This window comes from Mustela lutreola, chromosome 12 (assembly GCF_030435805.1).
Source record: "Mustela lutreola isolate mMusLut2 chromosome 12, mMusLut2.pri, whole genome shotgun sequence".
NCBI lineage: Eukaryota > Metazoa > Chordata > Mammalia > Carnivora > Mustelidae > Mustela > Mustela lutreola.
This window is the reverse complement of record NC_081301.1, coordinates 26,772,867-26,798,855: the sequence shown is the minus strand read 5'-3', so window position 1 is coordinate 26,798,855 and position 25,989 is coordinate 26,772,867. Positions and strand designations below refer to the sequence as shown.

At 42.0% G+C, this 25,989-nt stretch overlaps 1 non-coding gene across 1 annotated transcript; it reads left to right on the top strand.

Moving 5' to 3' along the window:
* Positions 1-14,560: 14,560 nt before the first annotated feature.
* LOC131813419 (U4 spliceosomal RNA) lies at positions 14,561-14,699 on the top strand. Its single transcript, XR_009346812.1, has one exon. It is a non-coding gene; the product is annotated as a U4 spliceosomal RNA (small nuclear RNA).
* Positions 14,700-25,989: the final 11,290 nt, after the last annotated feature.

Sequence of the window (25,989 nt, the reverse complement as noted above, 5' to 3'; positions counted from 1 at the left end):
AACAACTCACGTTGATGGGACACATATAAGTGAATCAGATGAGGAGTGCATTCTGAACTGTTCTGGAGAACTTGGTGGGGCAAGACTACCCGGAGAGACTTGCAGAATTCCTAAGTAATTCTGCATTTAATCATCTAATTTAATCTAAATTTAATCTAATTTAAATAATCTAAAATTGGAGAGGTAGTTTGATCCTTGAGTTATGTTTAAGTCCTATGGGTAAGTGGCAGGTGCTTCCTCCAAAATGTGAGGAGATTTAGATGTTGAAGGTTGTAAGGAAGGAATCTACCTTAGGATGGGATCAAGAAGAGGAGCCGGTGTTAAATGCCAAGATATACCTCACCTCCTAATACTCTCCCCCAGAACTTAACCTTAACCCAGCCAGTCACAGAGTGAGCTGGACAACCACAGCTTTCCCCTGACCCCATGCCATCGAAAGGCTTAATTTGTGACAAAGAATAAAGCATGCATTCCCAGTATCTACTAATTCAGGAAGAGAAAAGAAAAAAACATGCTGAGACATCATGCTCAGTCCCTTTGCCCAACTCATTGATCATATAAATTACTCCTCCTCTCTTAGGAAGAAGCAAAAGAGAAATGGAAATGTCCTACCTTGGTTGTAGAGTAGAAATTTCTTCTTCTCTATAGAAACATGGGGAGAAGGGAACAAATTGGTCTCATCTCCCAACTAGACTGTAACTTCTATAAGGAAACTGACTTCTATAAACCTCTATCTACATCTATCACTGTTCAGAGGTGGACATACCAGAGAGAGTGAGCAAATATGTATCAACGTGACCATTCTATACTTAACATGTGTATGTCATGAAGACTAAACACAATTTTAATATAACCTAATTTTACCTAATATTTAAATAGTGATCTACAGTTTACAAAACATTTCTGTATACTACATTACCTTATTCAGTCTTCACAGCAACCAGTACTATGAATGAGGAATATGAGGCTCCGAGGGGTTACATAACTTGCTCAAAGCCACACAGCTAACAAGAACCAGAGTTGAGACTCAAATCCATGTAATCCATGTAATCTATCATCACACCATGACTGCCTCACTCTTGCTATTTATTGTTAAGTATTTTGACCTCCTTAAAGAAGAGAAGGATGTTGCCCACGAAGTTTGAGGCAACAGCTGTGTCCCCGGCTGTCTGAAATGCCTCCACCAGGTTTGGCAACAGCTGTCTCAGCTTGACATCTCACTGGGTTCCTGTCAGAGCCCCACCTTGGGGAATGACAAGTTTAATGAAGAAAAATCCAACCTTCCACCTGAACTCCTAGCTTTGCAAATGCAACTGACATCTGACAGGCTTGGAGGCCCTCGCTGCAGGGAATGCGATGACCCCAGCTTCTCAGCTCATAGATTATATGTTTGGCAGCTTTCTCTGCAATTGGCTGACAACATTTGTGCCCTCTCCAGATCTTCCTTCCTGGTCCCAGCGCTAATTTAGATGCAATTCAAACAAATACTTACGGAGTATGTCCTATATGCCAGGCACTGGGGACATATAAACAGATGAGTAACACACCATTCCTGCCTTGGGGGCACTCAAAGTCCTACAGAAGAGTCAGAAACTTTTCACTGATACTATTTCTATGGAGCTAATACTCATTGCCATGGCAAATGGGCCCCTTTTGAAAAGAGAAACTCTAATGAGACTGCTCAAAAAATTAAATACCATGTTGACTATTTCCTTTGGCAGGAACAACAAATTCAGATGCCAAAAAGAATCTCAAAAGGGCTGTGGAAGGGGCACTTTGAAATGAGCATTTGAGAACGAGAATCCCATTTTTTTTTTAACCTTAAAAAATAAAGCAGTGAAAAGCATAAGCAAAGACTACCCAAAATCATGTGGTATATTATAGGGGAAATAAACAGGGCCATATATTTGGAGGACAGGGTAAAGGAGGTGAGATTAGAAGGCAAGATGGTAAAGAGACTTCATTATCATACCAAAATGTTCAGAATACATTTAGAATGGAACCATAGAAGATTTGTAAGGTGGGTCAGGTTAGCTTGATTACGTGTATGATTTAGGGAAATGATGCTAATGCTGAGGAGAGGAATGACAGAGAAAAGACTAGTGAGAGAGAACACCACAATATCCCAGCTGAGAGATGATGAGGGCCTGAACCAGGGAGGTGGAGAAGGAAACAAGAGAAGAATGGCAAAGACCATTCAGAAATGGAATAGTCCGATCTGGGTCAGAGAGGTAGAACATACCTAGTCATGTGACTGGGCACTGGGGAACTCCTGAACTGAGAGGAAACCCAGGAGAAGAGGTGAAGAAAGAGAAGGTTCAAAGAGAAGGCAGTGAGTTTGGTTTCAGCTGGACATGTTCAGTGTGAAGTACATACAGACATCCAAGTGAAGGGGCTTCACAGACAGAGAGTATGGTCCAGGGATGGAGCAGGCTCTCAGATTAAACCACAGCGAGACATCTCAAGAAGAGAACCTGGAGGGAAAATGGGTGAAGGACAAAGCCCTCAGGAACAATGACATTCAGGGGACTCCTGGGGGGCCCAGTTGGTTCAGCAGCTGACTCCTAGTTTCTGCTTAGGTTGTGATCTCAGGTCATGATTTCAGGGTAGTGACCTCAAGTCCTGGGTCAGGCTCTGCCCTCAGTGTGGAGTCTGCCTAAGACTCTCCCCCTCTGCCCTTCTCCCCAACACTCTGTCTCTCTCAAAATAAATAAATAGATCTTTCTAAAAAGCAGGGGAAAAAGAAGCACTGACATTGGAAAACAGAAAACAGAGAACAGTCATAGGAGAAAAAGGAGACTCGGAGACAGCAAAGGCAGGGAAAGGCTGAGCCACAGTAGCAAATACTTGGGAATGACCACAGCAGACTAGAGCTAAGACAGGACCTCTGGATTCCCCCCGAAAACTGAAAAGTCATTAGATTTAGAAGAAAAAAAACAAAACAAAACAAAGCAGGAGAGGAAATAAGACTGGCAAAATGTTGATCATTGTCAAAGCTGAGCCACAGGTCCATGGGTGTTCATTATGATAGCTCTGTTTGTATATATGTTTGAAATTTTTTTTCCAAATAAAATGTTGAAAATTTCAAAACAAATTAACATGTAAAAAGAATAAAATGAAATGTCATTAGTGGCTTGTAAGACCAGAGTTTCTGCTGAATATTGAGTAGCAAGCAGGAAACAAAGAAGAGGGGGCAGCTGGCATCTAATGTCACACTTTGAGCTTTGCTGGCAATGTGATAGAGTGAGAGGGAAGAAATGGGCCCTGTGCCTGTATCATTCATTCAATGTCACTACGGGAAACAGATGACACTCAAATTAGGATGGTTCCCCCAAGGGTTTAATAAAGGGAGTATTTACAGTGTAAGAGCATGGTGTCGGGAGGCACAAGGAATGGTGCAGTAACCCTGGTGCTAGTAACAGTGGGGCGTGACCAGCCTTTATCACAATGCAGCTAGAAGCATGTATTTCTCGTGGGGGGCAGGTGGTGGGGGGTAAGCCAGGTCAGCTGGCTCAGCAGGGTCTCTGCTTTAAGCTGGGGTCCAGCTGGGCTTGCCTTCTCTTTGCAGATCAAGATCTGGTCTGTTTCACATAAGTTCATTCTAGGGCCCAGACTGAAGAGGCAGCAATGCCCAGGGGAAGCTCTTCTTATGGTAATGGCAGAGACACAAAGAAAGCATGCAGAAACGCATGATGCTTCTGAAAGCCCCCGCTGGGAGATGGTAACAACAACTGGTTCCACTCATCCACCACCAAAGCAAGTCACAGAGCCAAGCCAAAGGGCAAGGGACAATAGACCCCTCCTTTCATGGAAGTAGTTACAAAGTCACATGCAAGCAAAGAGAGTGGATACAAGGAGGGACAAAGAACTGAAGTCAATAATCTAATCTATCACACCCCCTAATGTCAACCAAGGGAGTGCATAGCCAAACTCTGAAATGTCGTGAGAATAGGGTCCTCTTTAGAAGACCTCTGGCCTTCATCTGAAAGCACCTGAGGAGAAGCCACAGGGAGGATCTCAACCAGGTCTCCTGCTCAGGCTTCTCACCCACTGTGGAGCCCTCTTATGGTCCAAACAGGTCAGCCTCCCAGGGCAGGTGGCAGTGCAGGAAGGATGGACAAGTCTGGAAGGACACGTGGAGGACGAGGACCTGGCCAGCTATGAGAAGAAGACACAAAGTGAGGGTAGGAGAGCAGGTTGCTAGGAGAGGCTAGGTGGCCTGCACTGCCACCTTGGACATCTGATCTAAGGGCCTCATGGGTGGGCACCAAGCCCCGAGACAGAGTTTTTTCCTCTTGTAAGGAAGAGACACAGCTGGAGGTGGAGACAGGCAATTAGGACTGATTGACTCAGCAAGAAAATTAGCCTGCAACAGCTGATGATAGTCAAGGGGGAGGCAAGTTGCTGGTAGGAGCCCAAAGTGGGTGATCAATGTGGAGACTGACACCTTGGAGGACATGAGAAGATGTTTTATGTGCAAGGGCTCTAGGGAGACACCTCCCAACAGGGCACCTTTTATTGAAGTCAACCAACATTCCCCAGATAGGCTATAGGGAAGCTCTTAATGTTTGTGCTGGTAACATTTCTGGAGAAAAATTCATGTAGAATGCAGCCAATGTACTCCTGACAATTGACAGCAACTTTCTAAATACAACAAATCTGTTATTTTATAAGCAAAGAATCTTTACTATTGGGAGGCAAAATAAAATGAGTCCCTCAGACTAAGTTCTACACTTTGTACATACGTGATTTATTAGGCCACACACACACACACACACACACACACAGAAAATTAAAGTAGTCCCCCAAGCAGCCATTAGAAAGACAGATGTTGGATTATGGTCATCAAGAAATATGGACTCTGGAGCAAACTGCCTGGATTCAAAGTCATCTCAGATGTTTAACTATGAGCCCAGGGAAGAGCAAGTTACTTTACTCTGTGTCTCAGTTTCCCCACCTGTAAAATGGAGGTGATGATCACACAGCATAGTTATGAACATGAAGAGTTAGATGTGAACACCTCCTAGTGTTGGGCCATAGTTCGTACAACTTGAAGGTTAGCTTTTATTTTTCTTGGTGGACTCAGGGACAGTCTTCTGCCCTAGACCTGGATATCCTTACCTTCTGCCACTTCGCTCTGTGTCACAGGTGGGAGTCTGGGGAATAGAGTGTTCCAGCCTCTAGCTGAGCCTAGCTTTCACCTAGATTTCAGCCCAGCCCTGAGTATTTCTGAGTCAGGAATGCTCTCATCATTTAAGGCTGGAACCCAGAGGAAATTTCCTTCCTCAGTATGTGTTCCAACTATCCCACCAACTGCAGACTCAAGACTGATGAGAACAAAGAAAGGACGATGGAAGGGTCTTAGCTGCTGAAGGAAATCTGCGTTTTTGTGAAAGCTATAACAAGCCCACAAGCATGACATTAGCCTGGAGAGAACAAGTTTGACCAAGACGGTCATCACTGCACAGCACGTTTCATGAATTATTGCATCTCCCTGTCTCCCTGAAGTTTTCTGTCCTTTGGCTTTCGTGCGTTGGTGTGTCTCCCCTCCACATCTCTCCCTCTTTCTCTCATTTACTTCTTTCTCTCTCCTTCTTCACCTTTCCCTTTGTCCCTTCTCCCTAAGCTCTCTTTCTTTTTAGACCCGTCTTGCCGCCGCGCTGACTCAATCAGTAGAGTATGCAACTCTTGATCTCAGAGTTTTGAGTTCAAGCCCCATGTGGGGTGTAGAGAATTACTTAAAAATAAAATCTAAGAAAGAAAGAAAAAGAAACCTGCTTTCCTGATTCAATAGGACTGGGTCTGCCTAGGAAGAGAAGAGGCACCAGGGGTGTGTACAGACAGAGGAAAGGGCAGTCAGGATGAAAAGTCTCACCAGAAACCAATCCTACTGACAACTTAATCTTGGGCTTTCATTGTCCAGAACTGTGAGAAAATAAATTTCTGATGTTTAAGCCAAAAAAAAAAAAAAAAAAGAAAAGAAAAGAAAAAGGAAACTGCTTTACATTGGTTTTTACATGTGTTTGGTCCTTAGTTGTGGATTCAAGGCTCTCAGTACAATTTTTTTCTTCCTTTCAATTACAACACGTGGGATCTATTTCAGCTGTCACTACCCCACTAGATGATGTTCAGCAATAAAATAACAAACACGTATTGTGCTTAATGGGTGCCACTCACTTTTCTAAGTGCTCTGTGTGTAAAATTAACTGATTTAGTTGCCAGGGCAACCCATGAGGTAGGAACTTTCATTATTGTCTTCACCTGTGGTAAATTAGATTTCTGTTCACTAAATATTTTAGTTTACCTTCCTGCAGTGCTCCTACCCATAGCAGATTTAGGCATCCCCCCAAGTCCTGGTGGACTAAGGAGTGACTATATAATTTTCTTTAGCCAATGAAATAAGGGGAGAAGTGCCATGTGTCAGTTCTACAAAGAAACTTCAAAGGCCAGTGCGTATTTTGCCATGTTCTCTTCTCACTGTCATGATGGCTGGCAGTGCCCAAAGAGTGTCAGCTCTGTCAGCCTGGGTCTGAAAATAAGACGGCATGGAGCACAGCCATAGTCAACTCATGAAGGACACACAGTGGGTATAAGAAGGAAACATTTGTTGTTGTCTGCCATTGAGATCTGGGGGAGTCCTTTGTTACTGCAGCATAACCTATCCTATCCTGACAGTTTCCCACTTTTCGAGTCATGAAGCTGAAGCACATTTAGAGAGTGTCTGGCAGTCTCACTCCAGCGTCTGAGCTCCTAACCACTACTCTATAATTATTTCTTTAAACTTCAACTCCTGGCTTAGGAGCTGGGATAATCTGTCCATAAGCTGAAAGTAATGAATCTTATTTATTTTGGTTCCATGTGTCTAGGTCTCACTTATTCCACTCTCTGCTTTCTTTTCAGCTTTGAACATACTAGGCATATTTATTATATGGTGGATGCTGGTTATGTTCAAGGGAAATGAAGAGTTCAAAGCTGCCTACTGATGTTCCCAGCATGTTTATAATCAGAGATCTCTACTGTCCATGTTCCCAGCTCAGGACACCCTGAGGGAAAGGATTTCCAAGCTTCCACATCTCCCCACCAGGTTTCTTACTGTTGTTGGTGTTTGAAGAGGGATGGTAATAATTGTTATTATTTATTAAGTATCTGCTATGCTCCAGCAACTATACAAATATAATTTCTAATTCTTAAAGCCATATTATAAAGAAGGTAGCATTGCCATTCTTCTTGATGAGGAAACAGAAACCCAGTAATACTAAAAGATGTCTAAGGTCACATATATCTTCTGTATTTGAAGCTCCTGATTCTACATTAGAGCCATCTGGCACTAGAGCCTGTGTTCTTTCCACCAGGCTGTTTGTGTAGCAAGCACCTCTCCAGCTGATCTTCTGGTGCATTCTCTTTTATCATTTGTGACCATGGAAGTATCTGAATCTTTCAGTATATTCTATGCTAACTAATATTTAAGATGTTTTTGAAGATGAGAGTAAAGGCACAGTGAGCTAAATCTAGGCAAATTCCTAGGAAAGCCTTAATGTCACAGAAAAACAGAGAGGCTTGAAAAACAAGTAAAATGGCCTAAACACTTTGAGGTTTTCACTTAAATAATAAGGCTAAGCACAGTGCTGAGGAGACTTTGATTCAAAGCTTTCTGAGCTCTCAACCAAACCTTAATGAAGCAAACCTCCAAAGGAGGCATCCCAATTAGCCCTACATTCCAGATGATCAGACCAGGACCCCAAAGTCCAATTTCCTGTCCCTGCTGCTCATCTTGGAACACAATTATCCCTATTGCGAAGCTACGCACCAAATACCACATGTACAAATAACTGCCTGAGTTTTACAACAGGCTTATATTGAGTCATTGATCATTGCTATGTTTCAATAAATATTTTTTTCCTTATAGTGAGCCAATTTATAATCCAAAGCCAGATGTTGACAGGCCTGGACTCTTAAAAAAAAAAAAAAGTATCATAATTATTATTATTTGGTATTGCCATCTGGGTCCCATTATGAAAAATAAAAGGCTTTCTTGTGCTTTTGGAAGCTTCTTCCGGAATACTGTGTCCTCAAGACATCCCCTCACAGCATGGCCTCACAAATAGCAAGTCATTGGTATAGGCTTCTCAAAACACTTTCTCCTGAATAATCACGTTTTCACCGAAACCCCCAAGTCCTAATACCCCCTCATTCACGCAGCTGCCTTTACAAGCTGCCTGCAATATGCCAGATCTAAGGCATATGCCGTGAAGAATGCAAAGCTATACAAATATATAGTCCCACCTCACCGCTCAGTTGAAGGACATTAAATAAAAATTACTACTATTAGGTACCGTTAAAATTGGAATCCATGTAGGGTATCTAACTTTTTAGAGAGAAAACAAGGTCTGTCCATTCTGTCAAGCCTCATAATGCTCTCACTATCAAAGATTAGGGTGTTGACCTTCTTGAGAGGAAAAAATTTTTCTCTATCCTTCTCAGTTCTTTGGCCAGTTCTTTGGCCAGTCTAATAATAATCAAGATAACACAGCACATATTAATAGGGTAAAAGCATACATACAAATGAGGCCCTTAAGAATATGACACCCACAGGCAATCAGGCCGTGGAGGTTTTTTGTTTTTTGGTTTTTTTAAGATTTACTTATTTATTTATTTGACAGAGAGAGACAGAGGTCACAAGTAGGCAGAGAGACAGGCAGAGAGAAGGGGGGGGGGGGAAGCAGGCTCCCTGCTGAGCAGAGCCCATGTGGGGCTCTATCCCAGGACCCTGAGATTGTAGGTGCCCCAGGCCACGGAGGTTTATATGCCATTCTGAGCTAAAAGAAATCTCTAGAACTTCAAAGGAGAGGAAGACAACTCACAGGATAATGAAAAGAGCAAATGTTTGGTAAACAAATATTTGCCTTGCCCTGCAGAAACAATGGGACACAGAGAGAATTTTAACCTCTAGGCCCTGCAGCCTCCCCCACCCCCACTCTACCCTCACTGCCCTGCAGTTAACCACACCTAGTCCATATGCTTCCCTAGTTGTCTCTAGTAATAGTTCTCTTCCTGGACCAGCTCCATTATCTAGATCTTTGAGGCCCTTCAAGAGATTCCTTGAATCTGCTAGTCTTGATTGCCTTCACCTCAGCATAATCCATATGCCAAAATTGCACATTTTGAGGAGACTTGTTCTGAATTCCTTCCGTAGGCATTGAATCAGGCTTTATATTTCTTGGACCAAAATGCCAGGAGGCGGTGCTTTGGTGTGAGTGGGAAGTTAGCTAAAGTGCTAAAGCCCTTTGCAATCTTCAGTCTCCCGGGAGAGGCCTAGGGCTGCATTCCCACTCAGACCTTCTGTTTCCTAAAGTAGAACTAGAGTGGAGCCTATGGCAAGGCCACTAGGCCTATGCAGGCTGGCAAAATGCTTTCTCACAGTTCCACAGGAAATGACACTGGGCTATGAGTTAAGAAAAAATTACTCAAAACATGGTAAGTTCAAGAGAGCACAAACTGTCCTTTCCATATCATCCCAAACCGTAGTTTAAAAGGCCCATCCAAGAATTATGTAATTTTACAGGGTGCCTGGATGGTTGGTTAAGAGGCTGCCTTCAGCTCAGGTCTGGATCCCAGGGTCCTGGGATAAACCCCCGCACTCCACCACCGCCCCCCTCCCCCCAATCAACCGATTCCCTGCTCAGCAGGGGAGTCTGTTTCTTCCTCTCCCTCCCCCCACTCTTGCTCTCTCTCTTGCTTGTACTTTCTCTCAAATAAATAAATAAAATCTTAAAAAAAAAAAAAGATTTATGTAATATCTCATGAGAAATTTCCATCCTGAATTTGCCATTTGGTATTAATTGAGGCTGGGACTCAGTGACATTGCAGGTTAACTTGTAGAAGTGTGACTAATAGAGATGCAAATGATTTCTGACTAGTAGATAAGATCACCCCAAAGGTTGTAGTTTTATCACCCTGTAGGGTAGTAAACCAGTTTTGTATCTGCCAGTGACCTTATCCTGAAGTTCTTCTTAAAATTACCCACAAGTATCCCTTATTGGTTCCCTCATTAATTAACGAGTTAAATAAAATCTTTGACGTGTTTATTCTGTATTTTGGAAAGAGTCATGTTTTCAACTTTTGAAATATATACTTTGACAGAGGCCAGTGATCCATCCTGGGACAATGAGAATTCCTCTGCCTGGACTTGTCCTCTGGCATTTGCATCTCTTGGAAGCCTCAAAGGGAAGAACCAGGTAGGAAAGGATTCTAGTGTTATGGGACCTTAGGTCCTGGCCAAATATTACCTCCGTGGCACCAAACCAAGGCCACAAGCAATGTATTATAAACAACTGTAGATGAAAATTCAAGTATGTGCAACAAAATAAAGTAGTATTGGATAATAACTCAAATATAAATAAATACCCATGAGTTCATTCTGATTAAATATATGGCTGAGTAAATGAGTGAGAAGTCACACAAACCTCCTGTGCAGAAGAACCCCAAATAATTTATGTCAATTCCCACCCATAAGGAGGAGAAACATCTCCTCTCCTCTGTAAGAGTGGACTACACACGACTTTCTTCCCAAGAGTACAATACGAAAAGAAGGAAGAAAGAGTAACTTGACAATGAAGCAATGTGGCAAACACTAACTCAGCCAGGTGATCTGGGTGAATGTCAACAGTGAGAATATTTGCCCTTGATACAATGTAATGAAAATGTTAATCAATTCCTATGGCCTTCCAAAAACACATAACCCCTGTTTAATCATGAGAAAACATCAAACGATTCCTAACAGAGGTATATTCTATAAAATGCCTGATCTGTACGCCTCAAAACTCATCAAAAATAAGGGGAATCTGAGAAACTGCCCCAGACAAGAGGAATTTAAGGAAACCTAACTACTGAATGTAATGTGGTGTCCTGGATGGGATCCTAGAATGGAAAAAAAGGACATTAGGGAAAAACTGAGGAAATCTGAATAAAGCATGGATTTCAGTTAACAATGACATATCAATATTGGTTTGTTAATTGTGACAGATGTACCATATTAATGGATGATATTGATAATCAGAGAAACTGGCTGTGAGGTATATGGGAACTCTGTACTCTCTTCATAATGGTTCCATAAATCTAAAACTGTTCCAAAATAAAGTTTATCTAAAAATAAATCATAATATCACCTACAGAATTTTAAAGACGATTCCATCGAATGCCAATTCCACAGCTTATTGACTGTGACCTTGGCTAAGTCATTTAACCTTTCTAAGTGTCCTCCATAAAATGATTGTACTGCTTTCCACCTCACAAGATTGTTATGAAACTAAAATGCAAAAGCGCCTGGTTCCCTCCACCTTGCCTTAAGGACTATCAAAATGCACTTGAGTGAACCTGGGGAGGAAATGCACTCTAATTTGCCTAGAAACTAGGTCCTTTGCACCTTCTTGAAACATTCTAGCAGAGCCAGCAGTGCCAGGTATAGCTCCCCCTCCCCCTACCCAGTGCAAAGCTGACTAAATGCTCAGCAGTTCCCAAAAGACAGCTCTAGTGCCCTCCAGTCGCTGAGGTTCCTGGTCTACCAAGAGGGAAGGCTGGTGTGCAAAGTGCGGTGGAGTTTTCTGCGCTTACAGAGAAGGGCAAAGCCTAAGGAGGACGGTCTTCACTTAGAATACACCTGAGAGGATTTGGCAGGTGGTTCGCTAGTGAGACAGCCAGGCCTCTTTCCCCCAGGGACTTCTGCTTGGATGGGGAGTCCAGCAGCACCTGTGGGGCCTGGAGTCCCGGGGAGGAGGCTGCTGGGCGGAGCTGGGATGCCCCCGGCATCACTCTCTGGACCAGGCACTGGGCAGGGGAAGATGACAGTCTTTTCAGAAAGGGAGTTGCCCTTATACACGCCTGTTTTCTCAGAGCTCTACACCAGAGGGCAGTATAGGTGCTTGGTTCTAGAGATGCCCTCTTTTCCTAGAGGGTATAGCTGAGTAATGGGTCTTCTCACAGGATTTTTCTGAGTAATAAAAGAGGAAGAAGGTACATGTATTCATTTTCTTTTGCTGTGGAAGAAAGTACCACAAACTCAGCAGCTCACAAAAACACCCATTCGTGAGCCCAAAGCTCTGTAGGTCAGCCGTGGATTGCTTTCACAGTCAAAGACAGGAGGCAACGGTGGGTATGGCTGGCTGCAGGGGTGATCCAGGAAACCAGGCATATAACACTCAAGCCATCAACATGGGCTAATGAGCGTGACCATGCGACAGCCACGTCAGCCAAGGAAAAGAAAAGGATATGATGCAGAGTGCTTTGGAAGAGCCCAAGGGAGCAACTGAGTGGGGATTTGGCTAGGTTTACAAAATTCCCTGGGTGATCCTACAATCTGACTTCAGATCAGAGTTTCATTCTCTGTGATGGGACAGTTGGGGTGCTGTTCAATTCATCAGCACACTGAAATCTTTCCAAGTCTTAAAACAAAACAAAACCCTCCTGACTCTAGAACTTTTCCTCTGTGGTCTACATCCCTTGAAGGCTGTTTTTTATTTTCTTTTCCAAGCTATCCTGGAAGGAAAAAAAAAAAAGAACCTTTTCAGGATGCAAAAATAGGACTTCTAATTGCAAAAATAGGCTTAATCCTCCCTCGACTGCCTATTGCCTTTGCAACAAACCCACAGATTTTACTCAGGCTTAAAAGGAGAACACCCAAGCAGAAATGAGCTTAGTTGTACTGTTCCAGCCTACAAGACAGAAAACATAAACTCTACCTTCCTTCTAATTTCTCTAACATGCTGCCACTGTATGTATATATGTATGTGTGCATGAGAGAGTGGGGGGGTGGGCAGAGCAAGAGGGAAAAAGAGAACCTTAAGCTCAATTTCATGATCCTGGGATCATGACCTAAGCCAAAACCAAGAGCCAAGCCCACCCAGGCATCCCCGACATGCTGTATATTTAATTTTAAAGAACAGAAGCAGCCGAAGGAGGTCTGTGCTCTTTCTTCTCTGGAGACATTTTTTTAACAACCAATTTTGTTAACCAGTTAGGAAGCCTTACTTCTCCTTACTTGGTATTTAAAATTTATGGGGTCCTGCTGTTCAAATTTGGTAAAGAATCATATGCATTTAAGTAGTACCATTTGTTGCAAGATGTCAGGAGTGGCCAGACCTCTTTACTGACTTCTTGGGATGAAAAAGAGCCTGTAAATGCGTTTTCAAGAAAAATAACTCCTTTTTCTGCCTCTCTTGGTTAATCTACAATAGGAAGGGGATGCTAAATTTGGTGGAGAATGGAGAAGACATTGCAATGAGGAGAAAGGAATTAACCCATAAAATCTTGGTGAGTGCAAGGCTTATTACTTTGAGATGACCTTGAAACATTTCACCGCCTTCTTCTGTGCTGCCAGCTGGCTTCACAATGGACAATAAAGTCTCCAAAAATACTCCATGTAAAATTATTGTTTGTCTTCATTAATCTACCCTAGTGACCCTGGGTGGAACGTTGCTCCATCAGGAGAGGTAGAGTTCCAGGAGAGCCATCTCGCTAGTCAACTGAATTACCAATGGCCGAACTGTCACAAGAAGCCAGTTACTCACTGCTTCCTTTTTGGTAGGCTTTCCTATGGTTGAGGCTACCTCCCACTTCCTTATCAAACCTAACTTTGTATTTCTCACTTTTATCAGTGCATTTCCATTCAGACACCAGGCATTCCGGGACCAATGGCACTGTCTAGTCAATACTCCTATCACAGAGAGGGCACTTAAAATTCCTTAACTGATCCAACACTCCCCCTTTCACTTCCAAATTAACATTTTCTCTCAGCTAGATGGGGACTTCTTCCTTCCTTACTCTAGATGCTGTTTTTTCTAACTCCATGCCAGGACTTGCCAGATGAGTCAAGAAAACCTATCCCTTCTTTCACAGATACTGCCCCACACAGATATCACATACTTGTAAAGCTCCTAGGCATTCATCTTTTTAAGCCCACCTTGAGAAGAGTTACACATAAGCTGTTGATCCTCAGTTCCAATGGACACTGGGCTTATGTAGGCTTTTTCTGACACATAAATTGTCAGATAGGGCTATTATCTTTATTGAATCACGCTCTCTCCTTCAGACTGACACCAAAAAGAACACTTTAAACAGCTGGAAACATGAGGGCCCCGAAGAGGAGAAAGAGGAAAAGAAGAACAAAAGGCAAAAAGGGAGGTGGTGGGGAAAAAATAAAATAAGGCTGAGAAATAATCTCAAAACAAAAGGCCACGTATAAGAACACATTCTTGGCATTCTCACCTTTCAAAATTAAAACAACCTAACCGTCCAATGTTAGAGGAATGATTAAGTGAATTATCATCTATTCACACAATGGAATATGGTGCAGCCATCAAATGCTCCTTTTGAAGAATGTGCTGCAGCAAAGAGCAAAAGTTTATGTAACGATAAATGGGAAAAAAAGCAAAACAGGGTACCTGGCTGGCTCAGCTGAAAGAGAGTGTGACTCTTGATCTGGGATCGTGAGTTCAAGCCCTATGTGGGATATAGAGGTTACTTCAGTAAATAAAATTTTAAAGAAGAGGGAAAAAAAAGTAAAACAAGCTTTGCACAGTGGCAGTATTGTAGCCAGTGAGGCTTATCTGAGGCACAATTATTGCTAATTGATCATTTCCCAATACCCCACTATGACAACTCAAATTACAGTGTGCACTGACAATTTTTGACAGTCTCTTTCGAGACTGCATTGGGGGGGCAGCAAAACAGAGTCATATTGTACTGTAATGTGCTTATCAATTCATGTGTCTGTAGCACCATTAGATTGAAGGAAGGGTAAAGAGTAGGAGCAGCAGAGAGCCATGTCAAGGACAGAACCCTGAGGAACTCTGACATCTATGGAATGTTCCAGGAAGGGGTGTCTTCAAAGAAGACAGAAAAAATGAAGCAAAGGGACTGAACCAAGAGAGTGTGAAGTCACAGACTATAGGAAAAGATGGCACATCCAAGGTGTCTCCCAAAGTGGGAGATCCCAGTATACTACGTTAGCTGTGAGCAAACTTGAGCAAAGTTTCAGGAGGACTTAGCAAGTTGCATCACATCCCAGGTTAAGGGAGAGATGGGATCTGAGCCGGTCGGCCTTTCAGCAAAGCCTACGCTCTCTGCTTTACTCTAGGCTGCCTCCCTACCATGTTAGAAATACCTCCCGAATGTGTAGGAGATCATGATTGAAAAAGGCTCAATCAGCAGTATTTTCCTTTTTCCTTAAGATTTTATTTATTTATTTGAGAAAGAGAAAGAGAGAGGAGAGAGAGAGCATGAGCAGGGTGGAGGGGCACAGGGAGAAGGTGAAGAAGGCTCCCAGCAGAGCAGGGAGCCCACTGAAGGCCTTGATCCCGGGAACTCAGGATCATAATGGGAGCCAAGATAGATGCCCAACGACTGAGCCACCCAGGCATTCCCTGTATTTTCTACTTAAGGGCTACCCTTCGATACAAGGACAGCAGTGCGAGTAGAAGGTGAGAAAATGGACCCCAGGGCAATTGATTAGTATGGGGAGTGCAAACCTCATTGCTTGCAAAGCAGATAAGATGGAAGGGGCAGCTGCCTCCATAACGCACCTACACCCACTGCCTACAGGGGGCAGCAGTGCAGGAACCTCAGCCACTGCGGCTGGATCAGCCAATTTGTTCAAAGATGCCAGAAATCTGGATTTTATCTTTCTCTGTGACATTTTCACATTTTAAGTGCTGGGATCTAAATAAAAAACATTTTAAGACACTATGCAGACCAGATAAATCTGTGGAGTCGATTGGGTCCAATTTTAGACTCTGGCTTCTTATCGGTAAAGACAGTTTGTCTTCAGAAACTGTGCCTTCAGTGGCGTTGGTTCCATCCAGAGCTAATCCCCAGGCTGAGGGGAAATCCCTGAGCAGGCCTGGGGTGGGGGCACTTCCCTACCAACTTCCTTCCCCAGCTTATCTCATTGGGCCCATCACTCAACTTACTGTGATGAATGCTTTGTTGGGTTCAGTTCCATAGAGTTAAAGGAGCATGGAGTGTCTCTCATCACAGCCCTTCTTTCCTAAGAAAATAAATGGCCAGCTCCCTGGAGTAGGGGATTTTTTATGCAATGACTTTCCTCTACGAGATTTATTGCAGCAGCTTTGTGAGCGATTTGTAGTAAGTAGTGTTCGGGCTGTAGGTCTTAAATCCTCAATGCCACAGTCATAACTCTCCAGGAAGGAAATGATAGAAGATCACAGTAGCTAATATTGCATTATGATGATACTGTCTCCGCAGAAATGATTGCCATCTTGCTGCTGCTGTCTTACTTAGGAAACGTGAGCTCTTCAGATGTGCTTGAGATATCTATCCTGGTGGCGTTTTGTGAGATCCCAAAGAAACTAGGGGAAGGGAGCAAACATTTACTGAGTGTCTACCACTTCCCTTTTCACATATGGGGAGACTGAGGCTCAAAGAAGTTAAGTCATTTTCCCAAGGTCTCCTGCTGTAAAACCTTTCTGATTACAAAGCAGATCTCACCTACCTTGCCACATGGAACTTATTTTTAAACGTAAGAGAATGTCTAATCAATCAAAGTTGATAGGAGTGAACGGTGAAATATTTTCCCCATTTTACGTTTCAATGCACTTCACTTTTAGACTCAGTGCACAGTGTACAGGAAGTCCAGGGGATAAACAATCTATATAACACCATGAGGAAACAATCAGACAGACCCAGGCTGTGGAATAAAGACAATCATTCCAGTCACCGTCAATGTCATGGTGAAAAATGTCAAGATGCTCTTCTAGTTTAAAAGAGACTGAGGGATGCCTCGGTGGCTCAGTTGGTTAGGCATCTTCCTTCAGCTCAGGTCCTGATCCCAGAGTCCTGGGATGGAGTCCCACATAGGGCTGCTTGCTCAGCAGGGAGCCTGCTTCTCCCTCTGTCCGATGTTCCCTCTGTTTACTCTCTCTCTCTCTTTGACAAATAAATAAATAAATAACCCCTGGGGATAAAAATATATGTTTATAAAAAATAAAAAATTTAAAAAAAGATTCATCCATGTTGTTACATATAAAAAAATAAATCAAAAAATAAATAAATAAATAAACAAAATCTTCAATAAATAAATAAGAATGAAAAGAAAAATTAACAAATGCAAGATACAAACCTTAACTGGATCTTGGTTCCAAATGGAACTATTGGGTATAATATTTTGGGAACAATTGAGGAAATTTGAATATGGACTAAATACTAGATGATATTAGAGATCATTATTCATTGTCTGAAATGTGATAATGGCATGTGGTTATGCAGGGAAAGTCTTATTCTTAGGAGACACCTACTGAAGTACTTAGGATTAAAGTATCATGATGTCTGCCCTTCAGTTTCAAATGACTGAGAAAAAAATTATGTGTGTATGTATAAAATGTAAATTGTTGAATCTAGGTGGTGAACATAGAGGTGTTTGATACACTATTCTTTCAACTTTCCTGTGCATTAAAATTCTTCATAGTAAAATAAATAAATAAATAGATTCTTCATAGTATAAAGTGAAAATATACAAGTAAAAAAAATGACTGGATTAAGCTGCCTCAGAATGCTGAAGAGGGGGCTATACTGAATAGGGTAGATGCATTTTTAAATTCCTTTAGAAGATTACAAATATGGATAAACTTAGACAGCTTCGAATATGTGTTCATTAGAGTAAATCAAAAACTTATTTTAAAAGGATAGATGTACATAACCACATCCATATAAAAATATATTTGCTGGTGGACAAGAACTAAAACTATGTTTGGTAGTGGAAAGAGGTGATTTTTTTCCCCAAAATTACTCTTGCTATATCACCTTTTCCATTTATATAATCAACAAAAATATGCACAAACACCAAGGCAGAAAAAGATCATAATCTTTTGCTATAGTGTGAGGTTACAGATGACTATTTTTCTTTTAAGAGTCATCCTCCATTATAAAAAGTCCATTATAAAACAACATCCTGTATTTTTATTATCAGTAAGCGCATTAAATTTATTGCATTACTAAAAACACATCAATATGGGGACCTCAGCTCCAAAATTGTAGCATGGTTAAGAAAGATCTAGGGAAAACAAGTGAAATTAAATCATTAAAAATTTAAAACAGCTTCAGAAAGTTAGAAGTTTGGTTCAGGAATAGCCAGGCAAATAGTTTCATCTGAATTACAAGAATAACTGCCGAAAATATGGTTTAGCAAACACAGGCTGGCCACCTACATTTGTAAATAAAGTTTTATTTGGAGCATAGCCATTCTCATTCATTTATGTGTTGGCTATAGCTGTTTTCACACTACAAGAGTTGAGCGGTTTCAACAGAGACCGTGTGACATGCAAAGCCCAAGGTATCACTATCTGGTCTTTTATAAAAAACTTTGCAGAGCCCTAGTCTAAAAGTATCCATGTATATGAAAAATGATTAAATGAGAGTATGGACAAAATAAAGTTAATTTATTATGGTGAGCATATGTTGTAATTTTTACATACATTTTTAAAAAATTGTATTGTTATTACAATGCGATTTGTACATTTAATATTTACTTTTTAGGAAAAAATAATTGACTAAGAAATTACTATTTTTTCTTTCTTTCTTTTTTTTTTAAGATTTTATTTATTTACTTGACAGAAAAAGACACAGTAAGACAGGCAACACAAGCAGGAGGAGTAGGAGAAGGAGAAGCAGGCTTCCGGTTGAGCAAGGAGCCCGATGCAGGGCTCAATGCCAGGACCCTGGGATCATGACCTGGGCCGAAGGCAGACACTTAATGACTGAGCCACCCAGGTGCCCCAAATTACTATTTTTTCAATGCTTGAAATTGTGAGGGGAAAAGCAAATACAAATATGTATTATAGAGTTATTAAAGCCTGACATGGAGATTCTAATTTCCATGTACCAAAGAACATAATCAGAAATACAGGAGGGAGGGGCACCTGGGTGGTTCAGTGGGTTAAAGCCTCTGCCTTCAGCTGCCCCAGGTCATGATCCCGGGGTCCTGGGATGGAGCCCCGCATAGGAATCTCTGCTCGGTGGGAAGCCTGCTTCTTCCCCAACTCCCCGCCTGCCTCTCCGCCTACTTGTGATCTCTGTCTGCCAAATAAATAAATAAATAAATAAATAAATAAATAAATATTTTTTTTTTTAAAGCATCATCTACATAACCTTAGGAATACATACAAAACTATCTAGAAAATTTAAACTGTACCCACTAACAATATTTTTGGAGGTGATATTTGGAAGGACTTTTTGTTTCTTAATATAATTCTAGAGTATTTAATTTGATAAAGAGCATATATCAAAAGAACAAATATATATATCCACCTTTTTTTTTTTAACTTTTTATTTTTAAGTACTCTCTATACCCAGCACAGGCCTCAAACTCACAGTTCCAAGATCAAGAAGCACATGCTTTACCAAGTGAGTCAGCCAGGTCCTCCTATATATCCAACTTCAAAAATAATACTTAAAGATTTAAATAACCTAGTTAAAAGTTTATGCAAACTGAACACAAAATTAGATAAAGAATATGATCTCAGATTCAGGAATAAAATATACAAAAATAAGAACAAAGAAAATATCAAAATATTAAGTGTTGTTTCTTTTTTTTTAAGATTTTATTTATTTATCTGAGAGACAGAAAGAAATCACAAACAGCGAGGAGGAATAGAGGGAGAGGGAGAAGGAGAAGCAGACTCCCTGCTGAGCAGGGGGGGGCCTCCCACTGCCACCACCACCACCCCCCCACCCCCCCACAGGGCTCAATCCCAGGATCATGACCAGACCCAAAGGCAGACAGATGCTTAACCGACTGAGCCTCCCAGGTGTCCATGGCTGTTGCTTCTGAGTGATGGCTCGTTGGATGATCATTCCTTATCTTTGTACACTGATCTCTACCTTTCTGATCTTTCTACAATGACCATATATTACTTGGGTAATCAGGAAAATTTTTTTAAGTAAGAATTCATTAAAATAACTTTTTTTTTTAAAAAGATTTTATTTATGTATTTATTTGACAGACAGAGATCACAAGTAGGCAGAGAGGCAGGCAGAGAGAGAGAGGAGGAAGCAGGCTCCCTGCCAAGCAGAGAGCCCAATGTGGGACTTGATCCCAGGACCCCAAGATCATGACCTGAGCCGAAGGCAGAGGCTTAACCCACTGAGCCACCCAGGCACCCTAAAATAACTTTTTAAAGGAAAAGAATGTTGTTGCAGCTACAGCCAATCCATAGTACTAGACTTTGGATCTTTTTATCTCTGTCTCTGTCTCTCTCACACACACATACACGCGTGGTGATTCCTCACAATAATGACTTCTATTATTAAACTCTACCAGGTCCTCCACTTCTGCCTCACGCTTCCTGGCCAGCCTCCTTTTCTCACAAGTTCCTAAAATCCTGTATGCCATTTGAACTCTATAGTGAGGGAGAAAGGAAGAAAATGACAGCATTGAGGCATATATTTTCTGCAAGTCTCCTGATATTTTGGAAGGGATAAAATACCCATGTCCTTACAAATGGCCAACAAGGCATACTTGGTCTGTACCCTGCCCATGCGCTCCTACCCTGGCACACACGCTACTCTGATCTTACCTTACCACTCTCTCCATCATTCTTACATTTCCTTTAGGGCTCCATGCAAATTTCATTGTATGAGGGGACACCTAACTTGGGCTTTCACCAATTCCACCAACTTGGTTTCAAGGTATAAGCAAAATATGCTTTATTAAATCTGAATGAAACCATCGTAAAAGTGAAAAGTCACTCAACAGTCAGCTCCCAAGAGGGCGTCCTGATAATTGGATAGTCTTCTCTGACAGTGAATAGGGCTGACCTAGGTAACCCGTAGGATACAGCAGGCATGACAGTAGAGCTTCCAAGGCCAGGCCATAAGAGATATTGAGACTTCCACCATGCTCTCTTAGATTGCTCACTCTGGGAGAAGCCAGTCCCCATGACATGAGGATACTTGGGGGTCCTACAGGGAAACCCATGGAGTAATGAACTGAAGCCTTCTGCCAACAGCCAGCATCAAAGCATCAACTTGCCATTAACATGCGTAAGGCACCAGGGAAGCAAATTGTCCAGTCCTAGTCAAAACTTCACATGACTACATTTCTGGCCAACATCTTGGTTGTAATATCCCGAGTGACTTTGAGCTTGAACAACTCAGCTAAAGCACTCCCAAATTCCTGACCCACAGATAAAATGAGGTATTAACAACAACCAAAAAAACCCCTCTACTGTTGTCTCCTCCACTGGTAACTTTCTGCACAGCAATAGGTAATTAATACACTCACTACCTAACTCTTAAAACCTTTTAATCAATACATCTCTAATTCCTTTAAGTGACCCACCCATCAACACAAATCTACACAAACTCAGGGGAAGAAGTAGACCACTAACCCTGTCAGTGGGACTAACAAAGTCTGTTCAAAGTACCATTCTCCAGGCTGTTCCATTCTTCCTTGCTTTTCCTACTTCCCTAGGTCTTGAAGGCACATCTGTCTCTACATCTCAGTGATTGATACTCACTTCTCTCACAACGGGGTTGAGACAGATTCCAGCCTGTACATTCTCCCACGTTTCTGTTAGTCCCCATGCAGAGCCTCGCCTGAAAGTCTCAGGCGGGAAACATTTCTCATTCTTGCTTCCACTCCCACTTCTCCGACCCTCGCCTCAGAATCCAGCACTGCCTAGGGAGGAGACTGAACAGTATACAGCAGAAGCTTATCTGAATGAGCCCATCTCAACCTGCTCGTTGGGCCAGACTTTGCAACTTAGACCATTGCTGTGATAGACCGCAACCCCCCCTCTGCAATTAACAATCTCACATAGCGTCAATCTTGCTCATTTGCTCTCTTTCCCCCTTTAGGTCTTATTTATTTATTTATTTATTTAGTAATCTCTACACCCAGTGTGGGGCTCGAACTTACAAACCTGAGATCAAGAGTTTCATATTCTTTTGACTGAGCCAGCCAGGCACCCCTGCCCTGACTTTCATCACCAGTGTTCTATCGTCTCTCAGCACATTTCGAGCCCCATCAACTGGCTTGAGTCACATCAAGAAACATTCTCTGTGGGGCTTGCAACTCTGGACCTCGGGGTTGTCAACTGGAGCCCCACCTTAGCTATAGAGATTACTTAAAAATAAAATCTTTTAGGGCGCCTGGGTGACTCAATGAGTTGGAGCCTCTGCTTTCGGCTCAGGTCATGGTCCTGGGATCCTGGGATCGAGCCCTGCATTGGGCTCTCTGCTCAGCAGGGAGCCTGCTTCCCCCTCTTTCCCTGCCTGCCTCTCTGCCAACTTGTGATCTCTCTCTGTCAAAGAAATAAATAATAAAATATATTTTTTTAAATCTTTAAAAAAAAGACGAGAAAGGAAACATTCTCCATATGTGGAGGATGAACCCCTAATTCTAAGAGACAGTATGTGTGTATGTGTACGTGTGCATATGCACATTTGTGTATATGTATGTGTCTGAATGTATATTTGTGTGTGTGCGTGTCTCTCTTGTTGTATGTATGCTTTGTGTCTCTATGTATATTGTGTTTGTATGTGTGTCCTGTGTGCATGTATATCAACTATATCGTATTATAGCGTATGTATATCTGTGGTGTGTGTGTGTGTGTGTGTGTGTGTGTGTGTGTCAGTATGCATGATATGTGCACACACGTGTGTGTGCTAACGCATGTATCCAGCTTCGCCAGCCTGGGATTCATACAATCTCTCTCCACAAGGACACCCAAAATAAAACAGATTCCTCATTTGTAAGTGGACATAGTTACATAAGATGTTGGCATTAAGTGAAGCTGCATAAGCGGTGTACAGGCACTCTTCTGTAAATCTAAAAGCAATCCAAAACAGGTTTTCTAAAAAAAAAAAACTATTATCCAGATCAGTAAGAAATTCAATCTTCCTAGATTACCTTCCTCGGTAAACTTCCTAGAGTTACCTAACTTCTGTTCAAAGGCACCCATAGAGCTGAAGTCAGGCTTGATGCCCGTAAGTACAGTCCAGACAGGATATTCTGTAACTTGCCAAATTGGCTTTCCAATTTGCTAAACCTGTAGTTGATTGCCAACGATCCAGATCCCCTTCCATGCTTAGTATATTAGAACAGTTTTTAAAAGATAAAAATAAAAGAGAATTCTTAGGGGGAAAAAAAAAGAAAGAAAAAACAGAAGCATGGGACACCTGGTTGGCTCAGTCGGTGGAGCATGAGACTCTTGATCTTGGGGTTATGAGTTCAAGACCCACATTAGGTGTAGAGATCACTTAAAATCTTTAAAAAGAAATCTTTTTTTAAATCCACCAATCTTTAAAAAAAAAAGATTTTATTTATTTATTTGAAAGAGAGAGAGAGAGAGCACTAGAGAGAGGAGGGTTAGAGAGAGAAGCAGACTCCCCCACTGAGCAGGGACCCTGATGCGGGACTCGATAGAGGGACTCTAGGATCATGACCTGAGCCGAAGGCAATCACCCAACCAACTCAGCTACCCAAGTGCCCCTTAAAAAAAAAAAAAAATTTTTTTTATTAAAAAAAAACTAGGGATACCTGGGTGGCTCAGTCAGTTAAGCATCTAACTTTGGCTCAGGTCATGATCTCGGGGTCCTGGGATCCAACCTTGAGTTGGCCTTCTGCACTCAGCAGGGAGTCTCCTTCTCTTTCACCCTCTCCCTCTGCTCATGCTCTCTTTCTCTCTCAAATAAGTAAATAAAATCTTTTAAAACAACAACAACCAGAAGAACAAAGATTGAAGGGCTAGCAGCTAATTTAGGGCATAACTGCATTTTTAAGAAATCAGAGGAGGTGCTGGGTCTTACACCTGACTTTGTTCAGATCTAGGCTGAACAAAGGGAAGCTCTGGAGCAGGAGCAGTAAACTGCCCACTTAGTGGACTTGGGCCTTAGGTATTCAAACCCTCCTTAGACCTGTGTGTTGCCATGGGCTTGATATTTTACAGAGGGCTATTTTGGGTTTAAATATTCTCTCTTCTACCCCCACCCCACAAGTCAATTAAGCCTCCTTTCCCGAAGAGTGGCTCTGCCCTGCCTGCGAGGCTGGAAACAAAGTGCTCAGCTCCTGGGGGGGAATGTGGTCTTGTCCTTGCTCTCAGCTCACTAAGCAACCTGTTGACAAGCTTATAATTACCCGAACTGTGTGCTACACAATGAATGTTCTTGGGGATTTTAATGATCGAAGTGAATGAACATGCTTCAACATTTGGAAACGTGCTTGAGAGGAATAATTGCCTTAAAGTGTTTCATAAATTGTTGCTAGGAGACCACATCAAGATGGGCCTTTTTACTTACAACTTGAAGTTCAACTGGCAGAAAACTCTCCCATTCAAAATACAGATAAGCAAACAGAACAATTCAAAAAAGAAGAAAAAAAAAGCACAAATCCACTAGCTACTAGAGAAAATTTGTCACCTGAAACAAAATGGAGAACAAGAGGCAAGATAATGTTGAGGACAGTTATGAACTTGCATCTCAGTTCTTACCAGTTACATGATCTTGGACAATTCTTTTAATGTCTTCTAGTCTCAGTTTTACCTGAAAAGTGGAGTTAACAATAGGCTTACTCACAGAATTGGAGATCATGGAACATGCAAATGTACTCAGCATGTGATACTCCATATTTTATTTCATTATTTATATTCATTTGTTCTGTAAGGTTTTGAGGTAACTTACAAAGTTATTGCCTATCTTAGATTCTGTTCCCCCAAAGCAGCCCCGACTTAAGTAATTGGGTATGGGGGGCTATTTGAGAGGTAACCCCAGGAAGTTCAAGTGAGACAGTGAAGAAAATAAGATTGGAAAGGGAAAGAAGTTAATAAAAGGTGCATCAGTGACTATGAAAGTCCGCTGCAGGTCAGTCTTCTGAAAGGACCCTCTGAAGAATCCCATAGAACACCTCTCAGGATTTCCCTGCTGTGCGATGGGGAAGGTGACCTATTTATCCATTGACTCTGTTCTCTTAGTGGTTGAGGGTTGCCTCTGGGAGCCTTAAATAACCAGGACCTCCGTAATGCCCTGAGCAGTCTAGTAATTTCCAGTGGAACAGGAGAAAACCCTTAGGAAAACAGGAAATCACAGGCATGTGAGGTAGGAACGGACCAGGGAGCCCAAGAGCTATTCCATTCCATCTGCATGTGAGCTCAGAGGTGAACCCAAGAGATATGGGTTGGGACATCCACGGAACCTGCTACCCTTAGGATTCAACAAGGTAAAATTAGTTGATGACAAAACCAAGGCCATATAAAATGGTTATTCTGTAAATGTTGCTGAATCTAACAAAAGGTTATTTTGTAGCAAGGCTGGCAGTGATGACTGATAATATATTTTTTTTCTTTTTTGTAGATTTCCAATGAACAAAATAGCCTAGGTCTTGGGCAAAGTTTCCATATTAGTGTGGGCAAGAAATGGTTGAGCAAATCCTTCATCTACGGCAAGCTCTTGTTGACTAAGGAGTTACTCCTGCAGATGTGGCTACATTTTTACTGTGTTTGAATCCTCAAAGTAACTTACTTGGAGCCATGTAAGTTTCGTGACACTAAAACTACAACATGAAGCTAAATAACAATAATAATGATGACAGCCAGGCACTAAGCTAAAGACCTCATTATGTAACACTTGTCACAACTTCACAACTTAGCTTTGATTCCTATCCCTGTTTTACGGACAAGGGAAGCGAGCCTTGGGTGGTGTAATCACCTTAGCTTGCACAGCTGAGATGCAGCTGAGCTGAGACTCAAACCTGCCACGTTAGTTTCCCCTGGGGCCACCAAGCACCACAGACAGAGTGACCTAAACAGCTCAAAGCCATTTTCTCACAGTGCTGGAAGCCTGAGATCTGAAAGCAACATATCCCTAGGGTGGATTCTTTTCAAGGGCCATGAGGGAAGGATCTGTTCCTGGACTCTCTCTTTTCCAGGCAAAGCCATTTTGACCTCTGAGATCCTCATCTTCCACCTCAGTTCTCCTGACTCTCAT